A 14810-nucleotide genomic window follows, 5' to 3' on the forward strand; every position below is an offset into this window, starting at 1 on the left:
ATTTAATTTTTTCACTGCGACAATTTCTGCCGGCGATGCCCACCAGGGAGTTTTCGGTTCTAAAAGTCTTTTGTATTTCTCCCATATTTTATATATAGATTTTCTGATTATATGCCCTAGGAAGCCTTTATGTACTCTCACTTTTTCATCTATTAAATAGGCATGCCATCCAAATCTTGTCTCTACTCCTTCTAAATCCAATACATCCGAGTCATCTAATTTGATCCATTCTTTTATCCAGGTCAGACCCACCGCATCGTGATATAACGCCATATCTGGGAGACCAAATCCTCCTCTCTCCTTCTTATCTATCATTATTTTGTGTTTTATTCTTGGTTTTTTTCCTGACCATATTAATTTAGCCAAATCTCTTTTCCAGTTATTAAAACATTTATCTCCTCCTAGTATTGGGATACTTTGAAATAAAAACATCATCCTTGGTAATATGTTCATCTTTATTACCGATATTTTCCCTAGTAAGGAAAGATTTAATTTTCCCCATACTTGCAAGTCATTTTTTATTTCATTCCATGTTTTCCCATAGTTCTCATTACTTAAGTCTATAGTATTTGTTGTTAAATTTATTCCAAGATACCTTATTTTCTTTTTAATTTCCAATCCTGTAATTTCTTGTAATTTCACTTTATCTTTTTCTTCCATATTTTTCACTAGTATTTTGGTTTTCCCATAGTTTAATTTGAATCCTGCTAATCTGCCATATTCGTTTATGCATTCCAATATTCTAGGTGTACATTGTAGGGGATTTTCTGTTGTGATCATAACATCGTCTGCAAAGGCTCTTAACTTATATCTTTTTTCACCAACTGCTATTCCTCTTATTTGGTTGTCCTGCCTTATTTTCTTTAATAGAACCTCTAATACTATTATAAATAACATTGGGGATAGGGGGCATCCTTGTCTTGTACCTTTAAAGATGTTGATTTCTTCTCCAAACTCTCCATTAATAATAATTTTTGCTTTCTGTTGGTTATATATTGCATTTATACCTTTTTGGAATTTTTCACCTAAACACAATTCTTTTAATAGTTTTTTCATAAATTCCCATGAGATTTTGTCGAAAGCCTTCTCCGCGTCGATTGAAATCAGGGCTGCTTGTTTGTCTCTTCTTACTTGTAGATATTCCATTATGTCTATTATATTTCTGATATTATCCTTTATTTGTCTACCTTCCACAAATCCAGCCTGATTTTTATGTACTATTTTTCCTATAATTTTTTTCAACCTATTAGCCAGTAATCCTGCATAAATTTTATAATCGGAATTTAACAATGAAATGGGTCTATAATTTGAGACCAATTCCAAATCCGTACCTTGTTTTGGCAGAAGCGTTATATACCCTTGAGTCCAAGAGTCTGGAACATTCCCCTTCTCTACTGCTTCCTCTATTACTTCTTTTAGTGGGTCAATTACCGTATTTTTCGCTCTATAACACGCACCTGACCATAACACGCACATCGTTTTTAGAGGAGGAAAACAAGGGAAAAAATATTCTGAATGAAACAGTGGACGTATCATTTTTGTGCTTCATGCTGTGGCCACAGACATGTGATCTGATGGTGAATTTGGGGTGACCCAATGCAAAAATCCTGAGAATCCCTGTGGATCTATGCTTTGTAACCACGTTTTTGCACCATTGCAGCCCCAGGCAACAGTGGGTGCGTGATTTGGGGGGGGCAGGCTGTAGCCATGGACATGCTATGTGCTCTGATGGTGAATTTGGGGTGACCCAATGCAAAAATCCTGAGGATCCATGTGGATCCATGCTTTGTAACCACGTTTTTGCACCATTGCAGCCCCAGGCAACAGTGGGTGCGTGATTTTTTTTGGGGGGGGGACAGGCTGTAGCCATGGACATGCTATGTGCTCTGATGGTGAATTTTGGCTGACCCAATGCAAAGATCCTGAGGATCCATGTGGATCCATGCTTTGTAACCACGTTTTTGCACCATTGCAGCCCCAGGCAACAATGGGTGTGTGATTTTGGGGGGGAAGGCTGTAGCCATGGACATGCTGTGTGCTCTGATGGTGAATTTGGGGTGACCCAATGCAAAGATCCTGAGGATCCATGTGGATCCATGCTTTGTAACCACATTTTAAGTGGGGAGGGAAGGAAAAACACAGAAGGCTAAGAATGCAGGAGAGGGCTATAACGTGAGGAAAGGAAGGCAAAAGTTTTCCCCCACCCACCCACACAAGCCAGCCACTGTTTAAGGATTTCATCCTTTTAAATGGAAGAAAGCATATTTGAATGCTGTGTGTCTCCAAAAACAAAAAGCAGGAAGTCAAATCAGAATTTTAAGCCGAACCTGTAATCTCTCTTCCCTTCACATACATTGTTCCCTCCGGAGCAGGGACAGGATAGAGCGACGCTCTGCTTTTCCTCTCTACTTGCCTGGAGGGGAGGGGCTTTCCCTGCTCTTTGTTCCGTTTGAGCAAACACAGCAAGGAAACAGAGCAGGGAGGGCAGTAAGACCCTGAGGCAGAATGCAGGAAAGCTGCCACTTCCTGTCTCACGGAGCTCCCTTCTCCCTGAAGCGCGGTTTGATTTTTGCCTTATTTTTCGGCTCCAGAGACCACACATTCGCTGCATAACACGCACAGACATTTCCCCTTCCTTTTTAGGAGAAAAAATCTGCGTGTTATAGAGCGAAAAATACGGTAATTCATTTAACATTTCTTTGTAGTATTCTGCTGGTATGCCATCCGGACCTGGGGATTTCCCTATTTTTAATTTTTGAATTGATTCCTTAATTTCTATGGTTGATATTGGTTCATTTAATAATTTATGGTCTTCTTCTGCTATCTCTATTAATTTATTTTTCTTTATATATTCCTCTATTTCTTCTATTGGCACTTCATCTTTTTGATATAATTTTTTGTAATATTTTTCAAATTCTTTTTTGATTTCTGTCATATCCCTTATTGTCCTCTCTTCTACTTTTATTTTATTTATTAATTTTTCATTTCTTTGTTTCTTTAGTTGCCAGGCAGGGATCTTGCCTGGCTTGTTTGCCCATTCAAAATTTTTATATTTCCAAAATTTGATTTGTTGTTCTACCTCCTGTTCTATAATTTTATTATATTCTACTCTCAGTAATTTAATTTCTTGATTTAATCTCTCTTTATTTTTGCTTGCATAGGCCAATTTTTCCTTCCTTTTAATTTCTTCTAAAAGCCCCCTTTTCTTTTTTTCTTTATTCTTATATGCTATTGAGTTTTGCTGTATGAAATATCCCCTAACAACCGCCTTCCCAGCATCCCACACTGTTTTAACATCTGTCCCTTTCCTCCAATTGTTTTCAAAATATTCCTTCATCAACTTTCTGGCTCCTTGCATTACTTTTTCATTTTTTAATAAGAAAACATTCATTCTCCACCTTTTCTTCCCTTTCTCCTCTTTTCCTTTAAGAGTTAATGATACTGGATTGTGATCCGTAAGTGTTTTTGGCAATATTTCGGCATTCTCTGCTTCAATTGTCATATCCTTAGTAATCCATATACTGTCGATTCGACTATACGAATTTTTTGGTTCTGAGAAATATGTGAACTCCTTTTCGACAGGATGTTTATATCTCCATATATCCACTAAATCAAAAATCTTTACCATTTCCATAAAGCTTTTTGGCAACTTCCCTTCATTTCCCCCCCTCTTCTTCTGTGATCTATCCAATTCTGGTTCCATTACTCCATTTAAATCCCCTAACACAATAATTCTCATATCTATATATTCCATTAATAATGATCTTACTTTAACATAGAATTCTGATTTTCTTTTATTTGATCCATAGATTCCTGCTACTACAATTGGTTCCCCCTCTATTGATATTTTGACTATTATAATCCTCCCCCCTTTGTCTTCATATAACAATTCCGGTTCATATTTGCTTTTAACATACATTACAACCCCCCTCTTTTTTCTTACATCAGATGCGATGAATTCTTCCCCTAACTTTGGTTTTACCAATAGTCTTTTATGCTTAGTATTGATGTGGGTTTCTTGTAAGCAAGCAAGGTCCCACTTCTGCCTCTCTAAGATACGTTCTATTTTCTGCCTCTTCCTCCTATTATTTAGACCATTCACGTTCCATGATAACAATTTAAATGTCATTCTTTATTAGTTAAAAAATTCTAAAGTTAATGGAAAGAGTGTGGCACTTCTCAAATTTCCAGAAAACCTTTTTGGAAAATGCACGAGGCATCTACTTGGCAAGTTCAGCTTTTTTCAGAAATTTGTAAGCAACAAAATTCTATAAATGTGTTGCAAACATTCCAAATACTATCATTGGCTTGGTCCAAGGCTGCTGTTTAGTTTAAAAGGAATAAATAGAGGGGAAGTTCTATTCATTTGAGACCCAAAGAGACTTACAAACAGAAATGTACCATATTTTTTGCTCTATAAGACTCACTTTTTCCCTCCCAAAAAGTAAGGGGAAATGTGTGTGCGTCTTATGGAGCGAATACAGGCTGCACAACTATCCCAGAAGCCAGAACAGCAAGAGAGATCGCTGAGCAGTGATCCCTCTTGCTGTTCTGGCTTCTGAGATTCAGAATATTATTTTTCCTTGTTTTCCTCCGCCAAAAACTAGGTGCGTCTTATGGTCTGGTGCGTCTTATAGAGCAAAAAATACGGTAAATAAAATATCTAATGGAATACCGTGTGAGAATTCTGTCATTTTTGGAAACTTCCCATTAGAACTCTGTGTTAATTTATAAGTTTAAAAATAAACCAGTAACCTCACAGGCTTACCAGCTATCCCATCCATGAGAAGTAATCTAGCAAACACTTCTTCTACACTGTTCAGTTGGGCTAGATTTGTTCAGTAGCAGCATTTAGTGCATCGAACTGTTGCTGATACTATATAATTGACAGCTTCTGACTAGTGGCCCAGTTCACAGGAAAAAAAGATGCATCATTTATGCTGGGTATTCATACACTTTGAGAGAATGAATTATGGATGACTCTAAAGTAAGGCATCCACTTATGTATGTACTTTATGTTAATTCAGTCCTCTCCCTTATTTATACAAGTGCTTATGTGTCCATTGCTCATTAAAGCAAAAATGCAGCCAAATAACCAGGGAGGAAAAACACAGGTTAGACTAACCATTTTAACTACTTTGGGAACGACTGCATTGACTATGTTCATATGTAACAAAAAGACATGGTTTTTTTAACCATGATTTGTTGAATAAGCTAACAGACAACCAAGGAATCAGCTGCTTGCTTTGTCTGATGTTGTTTGTTGTTCTCTTGCCTCTTCTACAAAACTCTAGCTGCTATCCTAAACGCCTTTTTTGTGGTTGAGGACTGACCCATGGCCATGCTATATCTCCAGAACTCATACAGTTGTTAAGCTGTAAAAAAGAAGTTGGGGACATAAACACTCTACTTCTCAGAGACCTTCTTCTGCACACCTAGAGCCAAATGGTCCTAAAATACCCCTCACCTTCCCTCCAATTGCAAACTCCACCGTTACAGTTTAAAGAGCTCGCTCATGCAATCTTTGGGTATGTTTAACCATGGGCAATTTACCCATGTCCTCCAAATACAGCTTGTTGCTAACGCGTACCATCTTTGTGAAGATTTTGTAGCTCAGGTAGAACAAACTACTGTTAGAAAATGTAATAGCTTCTCAACCCACCACTGCGTTTTCCTGACAACCTGCCACCTCCAATGTACTGCATTCATAGTTCTAACTGTGGGAATGCGCTACCAGAATGTTCTAGTGGATACGCGATACTGCCTTATATATGAATGATGATAAACAGCCCAGTTCCCCTAAATGGCCACCCCCTGTGCTTATACCATTTTGTCAGAATTGTTAAAATGTGGATTAGCAACTGTTACATCAGTCTAGTAGGAAAGATTGTGTACCTTTTAAAAACATTGAGGAAGGGAAGATTAACAAATCTAGAGCTGCTTTTTGCGTCCCACCCCGCCCTGCCCCTATAGTTGAATAAAGACACATGACTCAAGTATTTAAGGTTAATGGGCTAAAAAGGGCCACAACTTTATTGGTTACAGATAGTGAGCGGTATTGGCTTAGGCATTGGACCTAACCAACTATATCTGACTCCTGCCCGTCTGCAGGGAGTCAGGGAAGGGTTAACCACTAATAGGAGGAGTCCTTCCTTAGGCCCTAACCTTCCTATGCTTCAGACAGGGCCACGCCCCCAGAATCCTTTAATGGGATACCCTTCAATATGTGGGGCAGCTGATGGCGCTACCTCTCCTCTTCCCTTCTCCAGAAATATTCCATTGCCTAACCTCCAAACCTTACAAAGTTGTGACAATTTGCTATGAGGTAGGTGAAAACCAAGTGGCTGGTGCCAATTTGCCAAGTGGGAAAAGTCCTACCAGGCCCCTCAACGGTGACCAACCAAAGTCCATAGCAAGGTCAAGAGAGATGAAAACCAAAGGGTGGGAGGGTGGGAAAACTGGAGCAGTTGGAAACCGGAAAGAGGGAGATCTCCCGGCTGTGTCCTGCCTTTATCGGGCAGGCCACGCCTCCAGACCAACCAGATTGGTCAGCCTGGCCACTGATGCAGCCGGGAATCCCCCCAATAATGTGGGGCTGGCCACCCACCCCCTGTGCACGTGGAAGGGTTGTGAGAGCCTGCAACATCCCCTCTGCCTGAAGGCGGAAGTGGCTTTGCAACCCAAGTGAACTTTTTTCCTTTTAAAAGGTTTTCTGTTCCCTGTTTCAACTGTTGAAGTGCCCATCATTTTGTTTTGATTTGATTTTTAAATCAGATACATAGAAAGAATCATTTTCATAAGGTCCTTTCCCCCATTCTTTATGCACAGCATCTTGCAGTTATATTTGTGGGGCAGTCACACATGGACTAAAATGTGGGTGAGGCATGCATGTACTGATCATCCATCAATCACTTCTTGTCACCAATTTATTTTAGGTAGTGAGCTCCCTAAAAGTTTGGAAGTCATTTCTAAAACTTGTGGCTTGATGGAAGCTGTGGGTGAAATATAATCCCCATTTATTTAAAATCTCTCTCTCTCTCTCTCTCTCTCTCTCTCTCTCTCTCTCTCTCTCCTTGTGTGTGTGTGTTTTCCAGACCATCAGAGCAGGCAGTGGAAGAGTTCATGAACCAATCATTTGGGGCTTTTTGGCAGGCCATATGGAACTTTTCTAACAGTAATTTATATGGTTCTACTGTGTTTATTTTCTCAATAAACCTGACTTATTGCTGAATATGTTGCTTTCATAGTGAAATAAATACTTAGGATTACAAACATAACTTTTTAATAAACTTTCCCAAGGGCCCAAGGCTTCATTTAATAAATAGAATATTTTCTTTCTTATTAAAGAAATACATGCCAACTCTTAACTAAAGACAACCAGATCTGAATGGCAGAATCTTTCTTTCTTTTTAAAAATCAGATTAGATTTATGGTTTATTGCAGTGTGGGCAACACTTTTAAAGTCAAGGGCCACAGTCATTCACTGCTGAGTGACCTGGTGGAGTCACTCAGAGCGAAAAGCACGAATGAAAAGAAAAGCAGTTCTACGAGTAGAAAGAGAGGTTTTCAATCTCTCTTCAGTTTTTGACTGTGGTTGTTCACACCTAATATACCGTAATTCATGCTCCAGAATTTTGCCCCAATATACAGTAACAGCTTTTAGAGGAGCCCAAGGGGCTGAAATGCAAAAGAGGAGGATGGCAAAACCTCTCTCTCTCTCTCTCTCTCTCTCTCTCTGTGTGTGTGTGTGTGTGTGTGTGTGTGTGAAACATGCAGCCATTTTGATCCCAAAAGTTGCTAAGGTGGGCAGGAAAAGAGTTGGCCATTCATAGTCTTCTTTCATTCTGTTTCTCACCCCACCCTTTCATTTGAAGAAAAGCAAAGCAGGGTTTGTAAAGGAAGCATGAATCAGATTAAGAATACATTTTCCCCTTTAACATTTCCCATTTCATTTGATGTAAAGTAAGGCAGGAGTTCCTCCTGTGCACCCTTTCATTTATTTATTTAAAATTCACAGTGTTGAGCAGCCACTGCCACAGCTGAGGAAAAGATATGCACTGAGCAGAGGATCCAAAAGGCAGCAGTCTGACTGTTCCTAGAACAATAGGATTCAGAATGCAGCAGTCTGATTGGTCCTAGAACAATAAGGTCCAGAATGCAGCAGTCTGATTAGTCCTAGAATAAAGAAGCAGTATGATTGTTCCGCAGGAGCCACCCAATCCAGCTCCAGGTGGAAGTGAATCCGCAACCTGATTGGCCTACAGGAAAATCTGAGAATTAGCCAATCACGTGTGGCCCATTGTCAGTACATAACACGAGCCTTCGAAAAAACCCAATTCTCTTCTTTCAACCAACCTCTCCTTGCTCCCACTGTGTCCATTTCTTTCATATTTGATCTAAAATACAGAGAGCAACAGCCCCACTGTTAGTTCCTGTGATGTAGTGCTGTGCTCAGGGCTGATCTAGTTGCCCCTGCTATTATCTGTCTATGGGCCTTTCCCCCCATCCTTCAAATGTGCAAGTACATCAGTGAGTTAACCCTCTACCTGGCGTGCTTTTAGGGATTTGCTTAATGTTAACTCTCAGAGTTGTTTGAGATCTCTTGCTATATGAAGAAGCTTTTGAATATTAGCTACCAAAGCAGTGCAAGAGCAGTTTTTCCCCCACAACAACAAAAGCTGTTTTGAAAATAAGAATATTGCAAATGTGACCAACAACTACCAGTGTGTAAAAGGATGGGCTGCATTATTTCCTTTAGATTCTAAAGGAATGTAAACAATAGGAACAAAATGGAAGTAAGGGCAATAGGCTGCACCCAGGGAAAAATACCTCCCCCCACCCCACACATATAGACCTTTACGTCCATAGTCCGATAACATGCAATTTTATAGTGGATTTTCTTCCTTTACCAGATTATCCATGGTTTAGGAAATTCTGGTTTTCGGGGAAAGGGGGGAACCATGGGCTGCCACTTGGGTGTCATGCAGACACTGCAAAAAATAAATAAATATAGAGGCACAAAGTAGCTTCAAATAAACTCCAGTGTGGATGAACTCCTAATTGATGTACTCACACAAATCTCTCCAACATCTTATTTCTTCAGTCCATTTTTTGCCTCTCCCTTATAGGCTCATGTCAGCCACCATCATCATTGTGTAAGATCTGGGGTTTTACAGATTTTTGTCAGTCCATTTAGGGGTTTGTTTGTTTGTTTGTTTATTGTTAAACTACAAACCTATATACTACAAACCTATATAAACTACTGTGTTATTTTTGTGTATACAGTGGTACCTCGGGTTACATACGCTTCAGGTTACATACGCTTCAGGTTACAGACTCCACCAACCCAGAAATATTACCTAGGGTTAAGAACTTTGCTTCAGGATAAGAACAGAAATCATGCAGCAGCAGCGCAGTAGCAATGGGAGGCCCCATTAGCTAAAGTGGTGCAGTTTAGTTTCAGGTTAAGAACAGACCTCCAGACCGAATTAAGTACTTAACCCGAGGTACCACTGTAATATAGGTAGATGTTTAAAATACTAGTGAGCAGGAATACCAACAGTTATTTCGTTGCAAGGATGACTAGATAGCAAATTGTTTTCAGGTACAAACATAAGCAAGCTAAGGGCTGTACCCAAGTAAAACCTATGCAGTGCAGACCCACTGAAATAAGTGGACAAATTTATGGCTGACTTAGTCAGATGCAGCCCTCAGTTCATATTTCAGATTATGATATCTAATGTTTTAATAAAAAGGCTCTTTTTATAAGTTGCTCTTGAATGTGAGAAAACAATAAAGCAGCTGAACTAGAATATATAAAAGAATAATTAATTTTCTGAGTTCTACTTTAATAAATGCCAGAACCCTCAGGATGAGCTATGTTATTACTATCTTATTTCCATGTCAAGTTGATACAGATGGACTTGCTAGTAAAGAAAAGGCCCAGCACTGTCAAGTTCTAATGCATTCTTAGGTAATTAGTAATTTTTATGAGCAGAAAATCTTTTAAGCCACCTTTGATTAGATCAAGAAATAAAGCCTAGATTATAACAATAAACACAACACATTCCACCTTTTTTTTGTAATAATAAGAGCTTTGCTGGTTAGAGCTTATTCTGTGGTAGTAGTAATTTTGTAGTAAATATAATGCCATAAATACTACTTTTGAATTATGTTCACAGTTTAGCTATATGAAGAGCTGCTATTGTGAAGTGCTTGTATGTCACCAAATAATTAGCAGATCATAAAGTTAACTGGATTCAAATGATTTCCTCCAAAAAATAAACTGGCAACCCAATCATAATGAACATATTTTACAGGATACATTTTATTTTCGCTTGCAAGTTTTATTTTAAGACCAACATTTAGATGGAATAAAGACTCTGCTGAGAGAGTCAAGGGGTTTATTGAGTAGAGGGATGCGATACTTGGGCAAAAGCCCAGGTGACATATCTATAATTAATTCCCATTCCTGAACTTTGTGATAGCAGCTCAAATAAAGCAGAATGAACATGACTACAAAGAGTAGTTTCCTCTACCACATGTTGTTAGCTGAAGAATGCGAGGAATTTGTAAAGAAACTTCTATACTAACCACAATCTATCACAAATAATGGTTTGATCCTATGGTCTAATGCTGTGTTATTATGGGGTTGCCTAGGTTTGTGCTTATGGGTCCAAATGACCCTATATCCTCTGGGATATAACACACAGCCATTGGATACCACCAGTGAAGTTAGATACTAGCATCAGGAGCAGTAGTAAGACCAACACAATGGTTGTTCAGTACTATTGCATTTTATACACAATATCTTGCTGATTTGGGATAAATGGTCTGTTCTTCAACAGATAGTTTACTTTTCAGTTATGTCTCCAGGATGATGAAAACTGCTATTGGCTTTTTCTTTGGTGAGGAGGCCTCATCTTGAGCCCTTGGCCTCATCTGTAGAAGAAAGGGAATCTGAATCCATGTTATGATAATTCTCAACTTAGCTAACTACATCTAACTGTTGTTTTGGCAAGGTTTCTCCCTCACTAGCCTTCTGATTTCAATGGTGGTGGTGGGGCAAATGTAAGGTTTTACACTTAGGCAGGAATAATCAGTTGCACAAATATACATAAGATGAAGGACACCTGGCTTTCCAGTATTACATGTGAAAAGGATCCAACCAAGATGATCAAGGGACACCAAGCTTTATGTGGTTGAGGGAGTTGGGTGTGTTTAGTGTGGAAAAGAGGAGACATAGAGGAGATATGACAGCCATCATCTAAAGGGCTGTCACGTGGAAGATGGAACAAGCTTGTTTTCTCTTGCTCTGGAGGCTAGGATCTGAACAAATGGATTCACTTATCAAGAAAGGGCATTCTGACTAAACATCAGGAAGGACTTTCTGATGGTATAAGCTGTTTGACCATGGAATGGACTCCCTCAGAAGGTGGTGGACTCTCCTTCCTTGGAGGTTTTTAAGCATAGGTTGGATGACTATCTGAATATTGATGCTTTAGCTGAGATTCCTGCCAGAGGTGGAATTGGGGCAGCGTGACTAGTTCTGATGCACTGGGCGCAAAGCCTAGGAGGCGCCACAGGGTGCTGCAACTATGGCATAGTGAATTGAGCAGAATAGAAGGTAAGAAGTGTGTGTGCAGGGGGAGACCCAATTTTGGCCTTGCAGAAGGCACCACTGAAATTTCAAAGACCAAAGCATGACCCTGCATTGCAGGGAATTGGACTAGATGACCCATGATGTTCTTTCCAACTCTACAGTTTTGTGACATTCTCTCTCTCTCCTTCTCTTTATTTATTTATTTTACCCAATTGCCTATTTTAGACTGAAGGATCTTTGAAAGTGGAGACCTGTACATAACTGGTTATGAAATTCTGTAAGGCATCACCCGCAGTACAGCAATAGACTGCGTTTTGTTTTTATTTTGGTAAAAGAAAATGATGTGCAATCTTGATAAAAGTGCCAAAATGGCTGCCATAGGCAGCAAAAAGGTGGATCCGCCATATTGGTGAGTACTATCACAAAAGCCTGGTAATAAAAAATATGAAATATAACCAACAAATAATCCACTGAAAAGATGACAATGTTTAATTTCCTTCATGTCACTTAAATTCATTTCTCATATTTGTTTGTTGATGAACAGACAGAATTCTGTGTTTTAATACAGCAAAATATGCAACATTGTGGCAGATATAAAAATAAGTTATTAAAGTAGAAATGAAAGAGAAACTTCTTGTACTCCAGCGTTTGTAAATCACATCAACAGAATGACAATCCAGCTAAGCTATTAGCAGAAAAATATTTATCAGCTTGCAATATAATTTATGGCAAATGATTGTCCTGAACTCATAACTTAATGATAAGGAATGTGAAACCAAGAATAAATTGTAGGTATAATGAAATAATTTCATTTATCACTGTTCTGATCTTCCAAACAAAATAGCTTCAGCACTTAAATGTTCAGTAAAAATATGCATGTTACAGATGTTCAGTAGTCTTCCAGGAGCTGATGTCTGAATTTACCAGGATTCCCCCTCCTTAGCTGCCAAGTGTTATTGATGAACCTTGTCATTCAGATGACAGAACATTACAGCTTTATGCACTTTGCTGAATGTAGTTGGAGCATTAATGTGAAAGATTTCCTTCCTAACCAAAGTAGCTCACCTCTGTCTCATGTGAATAGTAGCCACCTTTAGGGATGTGTGACCCTTGCTGTCCTGCACATAGATCAAAACCTGCCCCACCTTGCACTGACCAATGCGAATGGGGTTTTTTTCCAGTTCTCCCCCCTTTTTTGTCAAGTAGTGAATTATATGTTGTTTTTGTACTGTTCATCACATTTGTATTTAGAAATCATAATCTTAATCTTAGTCAATCCAGGGTGGTAGTGTTCTTTTGTTAAGTATTTAGCATGGGCACATTCCTTTTTGAGGAAGGACGGGGTCTTTGCATAAGTAAAGAGCTGGCAAAGTAGACCTGATTTGTCACCATAGTAGCTAATGGTCAGAGATGTTGTTTGGAAGCAGCAATGGCAGAATAGCTGTAATGTAGAATAGTGGTCTGTCTTGTGTCAGTTCAGTCAAGGATGTCATGCATGCTGTAGCCAGAAAGAGTTACCTCACTTGGCTTTGAACCCTGGAGAAGAAGTTATAAACTTCCTCCTTGTCTTGGAAAGCCAGCTGGGCAGGACATCATTCAGGTTCAAGCCCCAGAGTAGCGCTGGTCACTCTGTATACTGGGTTCTTTCACAGAGTCAGTGCCGGGAACTTCCAAAGCTTCTATGTTCTCTTTTCCTCCCAGTCAGTAATATGAACATTGTGCCTGGGTTTTAAATGTGAATCACCACCCCTGCCCCTGCCCTCTGTCTTTGCACTTACAAAAGCCTTTGCTTGGAATAAAAATGTAAGAATTTCTGCATTCGATTCAATATAGCTGCTAATTCTTATAATTGGCGGACTGTGGAGCAGAGGGGGGTAGTGGTCATTTATTTTGGTAATGGGAAAAATATTGTAAGTTGATGGATGAGCATGTAATCTCTGTGAAAAATGTTTTGTTAAATCATCAACACTAGGTTGTTTGTCTCTTGGATCAATGACCCCTTCATGGCAGCAAAGATTTCACTGTGATGGTTTTTAATATTCCTCCTCCCCCCCCCGCCCCATTAGCACAGGCAGCAATGGTTTTAAAGCAGCCACTGTTCCAGCGTGATATGAATAGATAAATTGTCGGAGGTAGCCAGCACGATAGCTTCTGCGTTAGAGGACTGTGTTGTAAGCAACACTGCATACAGTGTTTCAGCTGGTAAACACAAACTGTGTGCATCTAGTGGCACATCAGAGTTCTCATCCTTCAATGGAATTTAATGAGCTGTAACAGTGTAGTGAAACTGGGGGGAGAATGGGGTTAGTGTGCATTGAGTGGAAGCCAGATATGGAAGGTCATTGTTCGAGAGCTGCCCTTTCCCACCACTTATCAGCCAAAGAGGAGGGGTGAGGGTGGACCTATGAGCACTACATGCTGTACAGATGGGAAACAGACTTACGAAATGTAGCCAGTTAAATAGCAGTATTTGAGATTTGGGAATCTGCATATGATGGCATTTTTAAAAAATGCTTTAACTATATGCATTGGGATTTAACTGCAAAAGCAGGCCAGCAGTGAAAGAAACATCTCTTTAAGTAGGCCATGGAATTTGCTAGCTTGGAAATTTTCAGAGAGAATCAGATAGCCATTTGTTGTAACACTTTATGCTTAAGTCAAGACTATGAACCAGGTTGAACTCTGTGTATTCCATTGTTATTCAACACAGTTGGTTTTCCACCCTCACTATCCACCCTCCTGAGGAATTTTGTCCAAGTAGCCCAAAATCAAATAGGTTGAGGTTTGTGGGTCTCAGCCAGGACATCCTAACTACCAAAGCAAAAAAGGAAAAGGGAAAAAGGAGGTGTTTCAGGTTGCTTTAGATAGTTTCCAGCATTTCATGTCCCCTTTTAACTCCAATCTGATTTAGACCTTTGTTTCTAAACAGTTTTATTTTCCCCAGTTCTGAGCATCAGCTGAAATGAAAACAGCCTACCAAGAAAGAACGAAATCTCTGAGGATAGCATAGCATCAATTATTGAGATCTCTGGCAACAGTAGTAGATTTTGTTGCAGCAAGTTATTTTCAGAGCTGCCTGCGCTGTATCATCCCCAAGAGAAACAATGAATTTAGACTCTTGAGATCAACTTTAGAGAAGAGTCAAAGTAACTTGTTTGCCTTAAATCAGGTTCGCAGAAGGTATTGTGAAGTGCCCGCGAAGTTTATC

At 39.4% G+C, this 14810-nt stretch overlaps 1 protein-coding gene across 1 annotated transcript in view; it reads left to right on the top strand.

Moving 5' to 3' along the window:
- The window catches only part of ADGRA1 (adhesion G protein-coupled receptor A1), a 322886-nt gene that overhangs the window by 72131 nt on the left and 235945 nt on the right, over positions 1-14810 (top strand). The window lies entirely within an intron of this gene.

The sequence above is a fragment of the Podarcis vaucheri genome (genome assembly GCF_965113315.1).
Source record: "Podarcis vaucheri genome assembly, chromosome: 5".
NCBI classification, from domain to species: domain Eukaryota; kingdom Metazoa; phylum Chordata; class Lepidosauria; order Squamata; family Lacertidae; genus Podarcis; species Podarcis vaucheri.